Source organism: Sus scrofa, chromosome 15 (assembly GCF_000003025.6).
Source record: "Sus scrofa isolate TJ Tabasco breed Duroc chromosome 15, Sscrofa11.1, whole genome shotgun sequence".
Taxonomy (NCBI): Eukaryota; Metazoa; Chordata; class Mammalia; order Artiodactyla; family Suidae; genus Sus; species Sus scrofa.
This window is the reverse complement of record NC_010457.5, coordinates 93,964,387-93,979,872: the sequence shown is the minus strand read 5'-3', so window position 1 is coordinate 93,979,872 and position 15,486 is coordinate 93,964,387. Positions and strand designations below refer to the sequence as shown.

General features: G+C 36.7%; 1 protein-coding gene across 2 annotated transcripts in view; it reads left to right on the top strand.

Annotated features, from left to right (window-relative positions):
- COL5A2 (collagen type V alpha 2 chain) overlaps positions 1-15,486 on the top strand; it is a 369,276-nt gene that overhangs the window by 1,259 nt on the left and 352,531 nt on the right. For both annotated transcript variants that reach the window (XM_021074694.1, XM_021074695.1), the window contains exon 2: positions 1,209-1,389. The gene's annotated coding sequence lies outside the window, so the exon portion shown is untranslated. The remainder of the gene's footprint in view (positions 1-1,208; positions 1,390-15,486) is intronic.

The following is a 15,486-nucleotide window of genomic DNA, read 5'->3' as shown; positions in this document are numbered from 1 at the left end:
TGCTTTCACTGCATTGTATACAGATTTTTATCTCTTTTTCTTAATGACTGCATAGCATTCATCGAGTAAATATGCCACAATTAAGTCATTCTCTCAAAGGTGGATAGTCATTTCCATTTTTTCAAAAAGTGGCAAATAGTGATACAGGGCACAGATTTATGACACTATTGCTGTATGAGGGATTCCTAGAAAAGCTGTGGGGTTGAAGAATATCTGCATTTTTTATTTTGAGAGAATGTTCTGTGGAATAGAGACGTGTTACTGGGAAAACCAAGAGGAATAACTAACAGCAGCCAAAATAGGGAACTATGTAACTTAGATTTTTAGTCTGATGTTTTGGGAAAATCCATAAGGAGAGGAAGTATTATAAGAGAGTATAAATTCTTAAGAAGAAATCCGGAGGGAAAAGGACTGAGGAAGTGGTGTAAAGCAAACGAAGTTGTCTATAAAGATTGCATCAGTGAGCAATTGAAAGATAGCAAGGGTCGGCAGTCGATGGTTTAAAATTTAGAGTCACATTTTCAAGAATTGCTAAGTGTAATGAACTCTGCTTCTTAAGTCTATTATTTCCTTTCATATACTGGTATTTGAATATCATATATCAATCTTTGTTGATTGGCCCACAGACACAAAAAAAGCAACATTTTCTAAAGTGTTTGAAGGACTGGAAAGAATAGGATATTGAGGGTGATAGGAGGTGGCTATAGATATTCTCTGCTCCTGCTGTTAGCACTGTCAGAGGCTTCCCTAGGCATTTTATAGAAGAGAGCAAGGAAAGTTGCACTCCTTTGTTGAGAGCTGAGCATGCGTGACAGGTCCCTGTTTCTCTTCAGCGTTCCTCTTGTCTTTCTGAGTCCTCAACAGAATCCTCTTTAAATTCATGGCAATATTGATTTTTCCTAGCACATACTTTATTTAAAAAATTTTATTGTAGTTGATTTACAATGTTCTGTCAATTTCTGCTGTACAGCAAAGTGACCCAGTTATACACATTCTTTTTTTTTTTTCCATTACAAGTGATTAGATTTCCCTGCTGACACATACTTTAAAACTCTTCCAGCCTCTCTATCTAGTTCCAAGGCTGCTCCCACCTTTTTAGGTTTTGTTAGTTACATGAGCAGCCCACTCTTGGTACCAAAATCCCTTTCAGGGTTCTCCAGAAAAACAGAACCAATAGGATTGATTGATTGGTTTTTATTTATTAAAAGGAATTGGTGCACTCAATTATGGAGGCTGAAAAGTCTTACAATATGCAGTCTGCAAGTTGGACACCCTGGAAAGCTGGTGGCGTAATTCACCCTGAGTCTGAAGGCCTGAGAACCTGGGGAGAAGATGGTATATATCCAGTGTAACTACAGGAGGAGAACACTGCTCCAGCCCAGCAGTCAGGTAGAGAAGGAATGAATTTTCCATCCCTTTTCCTTTTGTTCTATTCTAATCCTAATGGGCCCTGTATGCTGCCCAGCCACGTTGGGGAGAGCAGTTTGCTTTGAGTCCACAGATTTCAGTGCCAATCAGGTAAGATTGGCATTACCTTCACAGACAAATCTAGAAATATTGTTTAGCCAAATACCTGGCATCCCATGACCCAATGAAATTGACACATAAAATTAACCATCACACTGGGCAACCACTGATCTGTTCTGAGTCCCTACAGCTTGCCTCCAGAAACTTGTATAAACAGTATTATATTGTGTGTAACCTTTTATGTCTAGCTTCTTTCACTTAGCATAATATTATTAGAAATTTGTGTTGTTGTGTAGATCGGTGGTTTCCTCTTTTTTTGATGGGGAGTATTCTGTGTATATGGGCGTTCCACAATTTGTTTATTCATTTTTTTTTGTTGTTGAAGGATGTTTAGTTTCTTCCCTAGTTTTGGAACATGTGAATAATACTGATTTAAACATTAATTTGTAGGTTTTTGTGTGAACATACATTTTTATTTATTTTCTAGGGTAAATGCCAATAACTGGGATTGCTGGCTCAAATAATATGTTTATATTTTTAAGAAATTGTGAGACAGTTTTTCTGGTTTCTGTACCATTTTGCATTCTGATCATTAAAGTATGAAAGTTTTAGTTGCATCACATCCTTGTCAATGCTTGGTCTTGTAGTTTTGTTTTTTTTTTTTTTTGTCTTTTGTCTTTTTTTTGTTGTTGTTGTTGTTGTTGTTGCTATTTCTTGGGCCGCTCCCGCGGCACATGGAGATTCCCAGGCTAGGGGTTGAATCAGAGCTGTAGCCACGGGCCTACGCCAGAGCCACAGCAGCGCGGGATCCGAGCCGCATCTGCAACCTACACCACAGCTCATGGCAACGCCGGATCGATAACCCACTGAGCAAGGGCAGGGACCGAACCCGCAACCTCATGGTTCCTAGTCGGATCCGTTAGCCACTGCACCACCACGGGAACTCCTGGTCTTGTAGTTTTAATTTTAGCCACTATAATAAGTTTATGGTGGGATACCATTGTTTGAATTTTCATTTCACTATATGACTGATTGTGTTGGGTGACTTTTCATGTGTTCATTTCCTATCTGGATATCTTCTTTGGTGTAGTGTCTTCAAATATTTTATCTACTGTTTCTTTGGTTTGTTGTTATTATTGAGCTTTGAGATTTCTTTGTATGTTTTGGATACAGTTCCTTTGTCAGATATGTGAATTGTGAATATTTTCTTCCAGCTTTTGGCTTGTCTTTTCATTCTGTTAATGGTGTCTTTCACAGAACTAAAGTTTTAAATTTCAGTGAAGTACAATCAGTTTTTTTTTTCTTTTATGGATTGTGCTTTTGTTGTTGAATCTCAGAATACTACCTATCCCAAGTTTATGAAGATATTCTGTGTTTTATATGGAAAGTTTTATGTTTTCTACAGTTGACCTTTGAACAACATGGATTTGAACTTTTGGTCCATTTGTATGCAGATTTTTTTCAATAAAAGTATTGGAAAAATTTTTTGGAGGTTTGTGACAGTTTGAAAAAAACTCACAGATATACTGCATTGCCTATAAATATTGAAAAAATTAAAAAGTTAGCCATGTCAGGAATGCATTATATATAGATTATATTTAACGTAAAAATATGTGTTTACTGTTTATATTATTGGTAAGGCTTCTGGACAACTGTAGGCTAGGAATGGAGGGTGTCCATGAAGACTGGAAGCACAAATAAAATTATTTTGTACACATTAAGGATATAATTCAATTGGAAAGTAACACTGCAAAAGATAACTTGTCCTTATGCTGTCATTTTTCCTCAGATTATTAAAATCATCAAATTTAATCAGATTACAAAATTTATTAAAATTTAAAAATTTTAATTGAATTCTCAGGCAATAGGGAATAACTTCATGAAGCTAAAAAATTCCACAATTGAATTACAACTTTGCAAAATAAGTTGTTAAGTAGACTCTCAAGTCCTACTCACATAAAAATCAATTTATACAAAATGCTATACTTTTAAGTACCTGGCCTCAACAAATACTTTATGCCAATCCTGCTGTATAGCACAGGGAACTATATTCAGTCACTTTGTGATGGAACATGATGGAGGATGATGTGAGAAAAAGACTGGGTCACTTTGCTGTACAGTAGAAATCGATAGAACACTGTAAATCAACTATAATGGAAAAAATAAGAAGCATAAAACATACTTTATGCCAGTTATATCCCCCCAAATATTCTAGTAATTCATACCAACCCTTTATAAAATCCTCTTTACTATATATATAAATAAGTAGTTAATTTTAGCTACATAGGAAACACCTTCTGTGCTTTAGAAACTATTGAAACCTGGTCCTACTCTCAGAAATTCTGATGTAATTGGTCTGTAGTGTCACCTGGGCATCAGGTTTTGTTTTGTTTTCCTTTTCCTTTTTTTTTTTTTTTAATTGTGGTGAAATACACATAAGTTTTTCTTTTCTTTTCTTTTTAACAGCCACACCTGCAGCACATGGAGGTTTCCAGGCTAGGGGTCAAATTGGAGCTGTAGCCACAGGCCTACATCACAGCCACAGCAATGTGGGATGTGAGCCTCGTCTGCAATCTACACCACAGCTTATGGCAACGCAGGATCCTTAACCCAATGAGCGAGGCCAGGGATTGAACTCACATCGTCATGGATCCTAGTCGGGTTTGTTAACCACTGAGCTGTGAAGGGAACTCCTTTTTTTTTTTTTTTTTTTTTTAAGTGACATTTAGTACATTCACAATGTTGTGCAAACCAACATTCTATCTAGTTACAGGATGTTTTCATCACTCCAGAGGAAATCATTTGCCATTAAGTATTCACTTCTTATTCCCCTCATCCCACAGTTAGTAGTGTATTGACTTAAAATGATTTTTGTGCTTTGATCTTAAAAACTTTGCTGAATTCGTTTACTAGCTCCTACAGTTTTCTGTTGTATATTCTTTAGGATTTTTTTTTTAAATGTGTCACATCATGTGAATAGGTATTTCTTCTTTTCCAATTTGAATGCCTTTTATTTCTTTCTTTTGCATAATTGATCTAGCTAGAATTTCCAGTACAATGCTGAATAGCAATGGTGAAAGCAGGCACCCTTGACTCAGGAGGAGAGTTTTTAATCTTTCACTATTAGGTATGATGTTAATATGGGTTTTTCATATGTGCCCTTTATCATGTTGAGAAAATTCCCTTCTATTCCTACTTTGCTGAATATTTTAATTATGAAAGGATGTTATATTTTGTCAAGTGACTATCCTGTGTCAGGTGAGATGATTGTATGCAATTTTTCCTTCATTCTGTTAATGTGGTGTATTATATCCATTGATATTTGTATTTTGAAACACTTGAATTTCTGCGATAAATATCATTTGATTATGGTGTATAATTCTTTTAATGCAATGATGGATTCAGTTTGCTAGTGTTTTGTTGAGGATTTTTGTACCTCTATTCATAAGGACTGTTGGTTTATTGTTTTCTCTGACTTTGGCTTCAGGGTGATTCTGGCCTAATAGAATGAGTTAGGAATTGTTCCTTCATCTTCTTTTTTTTTTTTTTTTTTTCCCAGAGATTGTGAAGCATTGGTGTTAATTCTTTAAATATTTCGTAGAATTCACAAGGGAAGTCATTTGGTTCTGGACTTCTTTGTTGGGAGCTTTGTCATTGCTGATTCAGTCTCTTGTTATAGGTCTGTTGAAATATTTTATTTCTTCTTCAGTCAGCTTGGTAATTTATATGTTTCTATGAACTTGTCCACTTCACATAGGCTATTTTGTTTGCTTAAAATTGTTCACATTATTCTCTTATAATCTTTTGTATTTCTGTAAGATTGGTAGTAATGGCCCCACGTTCATTTCTGATCTTAGTTATTTTCATTATCTCTTGTTTCCTTAGTCTACCTAAATGTTTGCCAGTGAAACATTTTGCTAATATTTTCAAAGAACCAACTTTGGTTTCTTTGATTCCGTTGTTTTTCTATATTCTATTTTGTTTATCTTCAGTCTAATCTTTATTATTTTCTATTTTTTTCTAACCAGATTTGAGTTTAATTTGCTCTTCGTTTTTTTCTGGTTTCTGAAAGTGTAAAATTTGCTTATTCATTTGAGGTCTTTCTTTTTGGGTATCAGTGTTGTAAAAGCTTCCCAGGTGATTCTAATATTAAAAGACAAGATTAAAAATACTGTTGCGTTTGGAGAGAGACTAAGCTTAGCTTATTTTTTGTAACCTTTATCGCTCATTAGAAACACCTGAAGATAGTGCTGAATTTGGTTTGAAAGTGTCATTATGATATTATGCTGTATTTTATTTTTTTAAAATGTGTCACTAACCTGATATAAATGAGTAATCTTAGCTCCCTGTCGTGGCTTCTGAATTCCATTTTGCACTGAAAGAAAACAAAGATCCTTGTAGAAATGGTTGATTTCAGGTCGGATACACAGATGTACATGACAGCTTATCAGACCAGAAAGCAAGAGAGCTATCAAATACTGTTGGGTTAAATCAAATGGACTCAGGAACCAACTTGAAGAGGATCCTGCTGAGTTGGAACATTTTGCGTATCAAAAGAATAGTAACTGCAATGGATTGAAACATATATATTATACTTGAAGCCATAAGTTCATAATGACACAAACATATCTAAGTCATTGGCCATTTTCAGAGGGTGCTAGGAAATAAAGTTATTACTTCGAAGAACTTATTTTGAAAAGTGAAATTCAGGATAAAGCATTTATTCTGCCTTTCCTAATGAATTATATTTTTGGATAACCAAGTGGTTATATAAGTATTCTAATTAATAACTAAAGAAGGACTGGTTGATTTATAGTATCACCATTTTGTAACTTCAAATGAATTAATGCATTTTTAATGGCTGCTAGCATCAAAAAAGAATACCCAGACAGTATGGGCTTCCTATTAAGACTCTACATTAATTTGTAAAAAAATAAAGTAAAAACTGAATATGATAAAGTCTCTAGATCACTAACTAACTTTCAAAAAATACAAAGGGATAGAGGAACATGATGACATTACAAGGAGCATAATGACATTGGCAAAATCAGATTGAGGAACATTCCACAAGGCAAGCAACCTGATTTATTTAATAAATAAACTGTTAGGAAAAAAATAAAAGTAAATGGTAAGCTTGTGGATTAAAAGAATCTTGACATGTAAACCAATTATAACATACGGACTTTAGTTTTACCTAATTCAAACAACTATAAAAAATATACATGAATCAATAAGAGGTAAAATGGTGGAGTTGGGGTTTCTCTAGGAGAGGAGAATAATAATATTCTTTTATGCAATAATAATAATTTTATAAAAACAATGCTACAATGATCAGTAGATATTTCATAGTGGAATAAAAGCTTAATAGTATTTTTATTAATTTTTTATTTTATTTTTATTTTGTTTTTTAAATTATTGATATTTTTTCATTATAGTTGGTTTGCAGTGTTCTGTTTATTTTCTACTATAAAGTGACCCAGTCACACAGACATATATACATTCTTTTTCTTACATTATCCTCCATCATGCTCCATCACAAATAACTAGATATAGTTCCCAGTGCTATACATAGGATCTCATTGCTTACTCATTCCAAATGCAAATGTTTGCATCTATTAACTCCAGATTCCCAGCCCATCCCACTCCATCCCTCCCACCATAAGTCTGTTCTCTAAGTTTGTGAGTTTCTTTTCTGTGGAAAGGTTTATTTGTGCCATATATTAGGTTCCAGATATAAGTCATATCATTATCTTTCTCTTTCTGACTTACTTCACTTAGGATGAGAGACTCTGGTTCCATCCATGTTGCTGCAAATGGCAGTATTTTGTTCTTTTCTATGACTGAGTAGTATTCCATCATGTATATATATATATATATATACCACATCTTCTTAATCCATTCATCTGTCAATGGACATTTAGGTTTCCATGTCTTGGCTATTGTGAATAGTGCTGCAATGAACATATGGGTGCATGTATCTTTTTCCAGGAAAGTTTTGTCCAGATGTATGCCCAAGAGTGGCATTCCTGGGTCATATGGTAGTTCTATATTTAGTTTTCTGAGGTACCTCCATGCTGTTTTCCATAGTGGTTCTACCAATTTACATTCCCACCAAGAGTTCAGGAGGGTTCCCTTTTCTCCACACCCTCTCTAGCATTTGTTATTTGTGGACTTAATGATGGCTATTCTGACTGGCGTGAGGTGGTAGTTCATAGTAGTTTTGATTGCACTTCTGTAATAATCAGTGATGTTGAGCATTTGTTCATGTGCTTGTTGGCCATCTGTATATCTTTTTTGGAGAAATGTCTATTCAGGTCTTTTGCCCATTTTTCAGTTGGGCATAGTATTTTTAAATTTGTTCAAACTATTATTACTTGAGAATCAGACTATGTACTAACCAAAGTGGTAGTATTAACTCAGATGATAGGAGACTATTGCCTAGATTTTGCAGCATTAAGCAAGTTTCTATAAGCAAAAGATCTACTTATCAAATTTAGCTCAACTAAAAGCTAAAGAAGAAAAGACGTGAAAAAACTAGATTCCTTTCAACATCAATCTAGTGAGAGAGGAGGGGCAGAAACATGCAGCAAGGTTAGACTGGGTCAAACAGCAAGAGTGCTATCACAGGCCTTTTTCAAACTGCTCCCTTTAAGAATATTAGAGGTAAACTAGCTGGCTATAATGAATTATGGATGTTCCCTCCTTATCTAAAACTTTTGCAGTATTTCATCAAATCTAAGAATAATTTTCATGTCTCTGATATTGGATATGTTTTATAGTCTTGTAATGATGGCATCTTAATTCACTGTCTTTTAGGGAAAAGTAGTAATATAATTGTCATTATCACCACAGGCTGGCTCTTGGTTGTTTTTTCTGGTGATATGACTGAAAACCCTTGATATTTTAGTTACCAGGGCATTTAGGGACTTTTCTCACTCAGTAACAGTGAAGATTTTATCATCAGTCAAGTCCCTTAAAAGATGTAGCTTTAACAATTTTTGTTGTTATTGTTGTTCAGAACTTTTAAGTAAATTTTAGTCTTATCTGATATACATGCATCCTAGGCACTGTTTGTCTTTGAAAGCCCTCATTCTTTCAAACTTCTCTTTTATTCCTGTATGCTTGGTTTATGCTTGGTTTGTGTTACTTGGTCTAAGTGAGGTTTGACCTAATTCCTTTAGCCCTCAGTTCTGCATTCTGGGAATATCTGCCTTGCTCATTGTCTTCCATTGCCACAAATGAGATGGGCATTTGGCTTTTTTTTTTCCTTTTTTGTCTTTTAGGGCCACACCCACGGCACATGGAGGTTCCCAGGCTAGGGGTCTAATTGGAGCTATAGCTGCCAGCCTACACCACAGCTCACAGCAATGCCAGATCCTTAACCCACTGAGTGAGGCCAGGGATCGAACCCGCAATCTCATGTTTCATGGTTGGATTTGTTTCTGCTGTGCCACGACGGGAACTCTAAGATGGGCGTTTGGGAAACTGCTCTTTGGATGCTATATATTTTCAGTGGTTCATTTCATGTTAGTATACATTCATTTGGGCACCCAAGGATTAATTGGAGATTGAACCGTCATAGGCTGTTTTTAGTCAGGCTTGGAGTTTCTTTGAACAAATTCCATAAAAATGGAAGAATTTTAGTCAATTTGCTTTTGGTTAGTTCCATGGTAAAGGAGTATAATACACTGAAGATAAATCATCAAATATTAGTAATATTTTAAAAATCTGTTATCTTGTTACTATTTCTTTGAAACAAATTGCACCAAAACTTAGTGGTAAAAAAAAAAAAATGCAGTTTTATTTTGCTCACAGTTTTGTGGGTTAGGAATTTAGAAAAGGCTTGTCTGGGAAGCTCTCACTTGGTGTCTCTCATTCAATCTAATGTTGGCTGGACTGCAGTCATCTGAAGGCTTGATTGGGCATATAAAGTGGCTCAGTCATGGTTGGAAGTTGATTCTGACTTCTTGCTGCAAGCTTACCTGGGGTAATCAACCAGGCACCTAAACCTGGCCTCTCGGACATGAGAGTCTCAGGGGAGTTGGAATTTTTACATGGTGGCTGACATTCAGCAGAATGTCTTACGGCCTTTTATGATCTACTGTCAGAAGTCTGCCATGTCATAGTAGTCACAATTCTAGCTTGTAAAGAACTTGGAAGTCATCACTCTCATCCTCACAACAATAAAAAAGCTGAACAAACCAAAAATTAGCAATTCTTTTTAGATCCATCAAATAATTGAGGTCACAGGGAAAAGCACTGCCCCTTCTTCCAAAACTAGAGACAGGTAGTTTGAATCATAGCTTATCAGAGCAGATGCCCAAGAGCAGAAACTACCATTGCTGGAGCCAGAATTTGGGAAAGAAGCCTTAAACTGTAATTGACAAACTACTGGAGGCTCAGTGTGGACAAGTTTGATAGTTAAAAACTTCAGGGGGTCCTAGTCCCATGAATAACCCCACACTTTCATTGTTTTATTTCCAGGAACTAACTCTACCAGGTTTTCACAGTATAGATGGGAAAAAATTTCACTCATACTTGCAGCAGGGAGAGGGAAAATGTAGCCTATTTGAAATATGCTCAGCGCATTCTATTCCTGCTTTTTTTTTTTTTTTTTTTTCTCCACCAGGCTAGGGGCTGAAGCACAGCCACAGCTATGCTGGATCCTTAACTCACTGAGCAAGTCCAGGGATCAAACCCGCATCCTCATGGATACTAGTCTGGTTTGTTACTGCTGAGCACCTTCTTTTCTTACTAAAGCTTGTCCTTGACATGTCTTTTACTAGAGCTTAACTGATTGGGGTTTTTCCAGAGTCTAAATGACATGGGTGGAGTTCCCTGGTGGCCTAGCAGTTAGGGATCTGGTGTTGTCACTATTGTGGCATGGGTCACTGCTGTGGCATGTGTCACTCCTGTAGCGTGGGTTAGTCCCTGGCTCAGGAACTTTCACATGTTGCACGCATGGCCAAAAAAAAAGAAAAAGACCTGGGTGAAGGGAAATACCCAACTTTCCCCTCTCTCACCTTCTTGTCCCACCTAAGGGGGAAGAAATCTGAGAAGCACTTGTGAAGGTCACAGCCTAGGGAAGTAGATTCACTAAAAGACTGAGACCTTGTCCTAGAACTATAGAGCATGGGATTTCCCATTGTGGCGCAGTGGAAACAAGCCAACTAGTATCCATGAGGATGCGGGTTTGATCTCTGGCCTTGCTCACTGGGTTGGGGATCTGGCGTTGCTGTGAGTTGTGGTGTAGGTCAGTAGACACAGCCTGGATACCACGTTGCTGCGGCATAGGCCGACAGTTTAGCTCTGATTTGACCCCATATGCCAGGGGTGCGGCCCTAAAAAATACAAACAAAAAAAAGATAGAACACTTCCCCTCCCCTATACTTTATCACCACGTCAGTAGAGCATCTGTATAAAACAGTACAGCTAAAATAACTGTGTGGCTCAGATCTTATTTAAGAATAAGTCTCTACAGAAACCCAAAGACAAAGAGGGGAGACAAAAATAAGGATACATAGTGTATGTATTTTAGCCCCTGACACCTAAAGCTACTATAAACAATAAACACAAGCCTAACTCCTAGCTGGATAAATATAATACCTTATGTTAAGCTTATTTACCTCAGTTTCTTCTACCCAGTACATCATGTCTGATTTTCAACAAACAAGGCATATGAAGAGACAAAAACACGGTTTGAAGAAATGGAGGAAATATCTGAACCAGATTCAGACATAGCAGAAACGTTGGAATTATCAGACTGGAAATTTAAAACAACTATTATCAGTATGCTAAGGAGTCTAATGGAAAAGTGGACAACATGCAAGAACAGATAGGTTATGTAAGCAGAGAGGTGGAAACTCTAAAAATTGAAAGGAAATGCTAGAAAAAAAAATAACAAGACATGGAGAATGTCTGATGTGCTCATCAGTAGACTGGACACTGCTAAGAAAGAATCAGTGAGACTGAAGAAATGTCAGTTGAAACTTCCAAAACTGAAACGCAAAAGTGAAAAGATGCAAAAGATGAAACAGAGTATTTAAGAACTGTCAGGTAGTTACCAAAGGGTGTAGCCTTATGTATAATGGGAATACCAGAAAGAGAAAAAGGAAATAGAGGAAAAGAAATATTTAGAGTTATAGTGATTGAGAATTATCCAAAATTTAATGATACATAACAAAAAACAGATCCAGGAAGCTGGGAGAACACCAGATAGGATAAATACCAGAAACATCTACACCTAAGCATATCACATTCAAACAGGAGAAAATCAAAAACAGGAGTTCCTGTTGTGGCTCAGTGGAAACAAATCTGACTAGCATCCATGAGGACACAGAGCAAAAAAAAAAAAAAAAAAAAGAGAGAACAAAGGCTAGAGTAACTATATTAATTTTAGGTAAATCAGACTTCAGAGCAAGGAAAGTTATAAGAGATAAAGAAGGGTACTACATAGTGATAAATCAATTCTCCAAGAAGACATAATAGTCCTTAATGTGTATGTGCTTAACAACAGAGCATCAAAATACATGAGGCAAAAACTGATAGGACTGCTAGAAAAATAGATGAATCCACTATTAGAGTTGGAGACTTCAAAGCAGTCACAAGTCTGTACAATTTCAAGCAAAAGGGAAATGAACTCACCTCTCAACAGGAGAAGTGGTACCATCAGTCTATAGAAGAGACTGTAATATGGGAGACATTGTAGGTATCCTTACCTTCCAGGTTCTGCTTTCTCACAAATGCCGACTCATCTTTTTCAGAGGGTTTCCTCCCCATTATGGAATGGTCTTGTCTCACCAATTTGTCTGTTGCTGGTGAGGTTACTTTTTGTTAAGGCATGTGTAGATGTTGAGATTGTCTCTGTAATCAGAGCCTCTGCCAGCAATATAGCTGCTTTCCTGTTCCAGTCACTGCTGCTCTTTTCATGTTGTCCTGTTTCTCCTTCCAATAGAGAATGATCTTCTCCCATTCTTTTAGTAGTCTTTAGGTATTATATGAGCCTATAGCAATGCAGTCTTTTTATTTCACTATATAAGCACTTTTGAAGGATGAGTAGGCATGCAGTTAAGAACAGCTTGAAACAGTACTGGCAACCACTGTCAGGCCCTAAAATCTGTTTCAGTCTGGGGATCTTTTCTTTCATGGGTGAAGTTGAATTTCATTTCTTTGTTCCATACTCTTTTGAATCATTCCACCAGATGGAGTTTCTGTATCTCAATCTATTTGTAGACAGGGATAAATTTCTTTCCTATGGGACTTAAGTCCCATGCACATTGGGTTATTGCTGGGCAATCAGGATGTTCCCTGAATATTCTTGTATAGGAGATTTGGGAGATAGGTGCAGTATAGGGGAGAGAGGCACACCTAACTTCACTAATATGCTCTGGTCCATGTTTTACTTGTTTGAGAGCAAATCTCACATCTGTCAGCACTATTAAATTCATTAAAGAACCCATTGTCAACCTAAATGTCCATGGACAGATGAATAGATTAGGAAGATGTGCATATATATACAATGGAATACTATTCAACTGTAAAGAGGTACAAAATAATGCCATTCATAGCAACATGGATGCAACTAGAGATTATCAAGTAAATCAGAAAGAGACAAATATCATATAATATCAATTAGATGTGAAATCTAAAATATGACACAAATGAACCTGTGTGCAAAACAAAATCAGACTCATAGAGCATAGACTTGTGGTTGCCAAAGGGGAAGGGGAAGGCAGTGGAATGGACAGAGAGTTTGTGGTTGATAGATGTAAACTATTACATTTAGAATGGATAAACAACAAGGTCTTACTGTATATCACAGGGAACTATATCCAATCTCCTGGGACAGACCATGATGGAAAAAATATAAAAAAGAGTTTGTATGTGTATAACTGAGGCAATTTGCTGTACAGCAGAAATTGGCACAACACTGTAAATCAACTGTACTTTAAAAAAATTTTTAAAAATAACTCATTGTCAAGAATGTGGGTAAAGGATTAATAAAACCCTTTCTCTTTCTAAATAGGAATATGGCCTTTAGTTAATTTTCTATCTTTTTTCCACTGAAAACAGATAAATATGGAATGTCAACTATGTTATAGACAATACTGCCTATGGTAAAATGACCTCTGATTGATATATTGCATCTGGACAAGAAGGAACTATGAATCAACCATAAATACCCAGTGGATGCTTTCATTTTGACTTGCCTTTGTGTGTTTACTCTTAATTGAATACGTCCCCTGTGTGCACTGTGGAAGCAGTGCCTGTGGATTTGTTATAGGAGATATTGTCCCCTGTGAGACATTCACCTGTTAAGTAGGGCAGCTCATGCACTTACCAATGAGATGAGGAAAAAATAAATAATAAAGGTAAATTAAGGTTATTTCTAAATCTTGTACCCCAAGGCATCATCTGATAAATGACTCTCTTTGGAAACTATTACCTTACATAAATCCCTCCAATGCACAGATGATTAGAGAGGGTATCTGAACTAAGGAGCCGATCAGTTTCTCCCACATAGGAATTTGGGATAAAGAAGCTGAAACCGAAGGCCACAGTATCTGAAGTCTGAAGCTGCAAGTATGTTTGTCTTGGTGAGGTCATTTGTGGGTAGAAGAAAGATCAGAGAAAAATATCCTAATTTAGATCAGTGATGGATCATGTTTGTTTAAGTGAAGTGTGTTAATACTTTAGAGGCATCATAAGGAAGAAAATACCTCTTTCCAAACTTAGCTTTTTAAAATTATTCATGGATTAGTGAGTTCACACAGCTCTCTTTTTAAAGTAAATAAAGTAAATAATTTCATTATTGCCTCAAATGTTAAAATGATAGCATTATTTTAAGTAGAATGCTTCAAATATATGTAAATGAAAGACAGACATCATTAACTTATAAACGTTGTTTTTGGGATCACTTGATCGTAAGAAACAGAGATGTCCTCAATACTGGCTTTGTAAAAGGATTAGGGGCAAGGGGTTTGGGAAATCTTGCAGAATCAGATTGTGGGAAGTATAGTTGGGCTTTCTGCCAAAATATTGGCTGCCTCTGTATACCGATGCCAAGTAAGAAACATGGAGACAGAGTTGGAGGAAACAGAAATAGTTTAATTGCCAGGCAGAGGGGAATATAGTAGGCTAGTGCCTCAAGGACTATGCCCTCCTTGGAGGGTAGTGAGGAATCTTATGGTATTCAAGGAACAGGACATGATCAGACCATAAACATTTTCCTGATTGATGGGTGGTGAGGTATTTGGGAGTCAGCATCATCAACCTTCTGGTTTCTACCAGTCTGGGGTCTATGTGCTTGTGGGCAGCATAAAGTTGACTTCTTCACCTTGTGGGGACTTCATCACCTGCAAAACAGCTCCAAGGACATGGCTCAGAGTATTACCTATAGTCCTTGAAGAGGAACTAAAGGTCCTTGTCTTTGTTGAATGGCTAAACTATTATTATTCTGTCTTGCTTGCTTGTTTTCCTTTTCTCTTGTATTTTCTTACTTCTCTAATTAACTTGGTTCTTTTTTTTTTTTTTTTTTTTTTTTTTGTCTTTTGTCTTTTTAGGGCCACACCTATGGCATATGGAGATTCCCCAGGGTAGGGGTCCTATTCCACAGCCACAGCAACGCAGATCCAAGCTGTGTCTGTGACCTACACCACAGCTCATGGCAAGGCCGGATCCTCAACCCACTGAGCAAGGCCAGGGATTGAACCTGCATCCTCATGGATACTAGTTGGGTTGTTAACCACTGAGCCACAATGAGAACTCCTTCATTAACTTCTTTCTTTGACTAAAGTTTTTTTATGGATAAAAAAAGGCGGGTGGAGGACGTGAGTGGGACTTCACTCTGGGAACGCCTCACAGGGTCCTGCTTGGTTATAGGCTTTATAGAGAATAGGAACAGGAAAGCCCTAAGGAAAAGTTTTCTGTCTTTGCAATAGAATGGCCAGTCACTGCCTCTGCTGAGGGTCTGATTTCATTAATCTTTATTGGAGCTTCTCTGATCTCTCTCATTCCTTC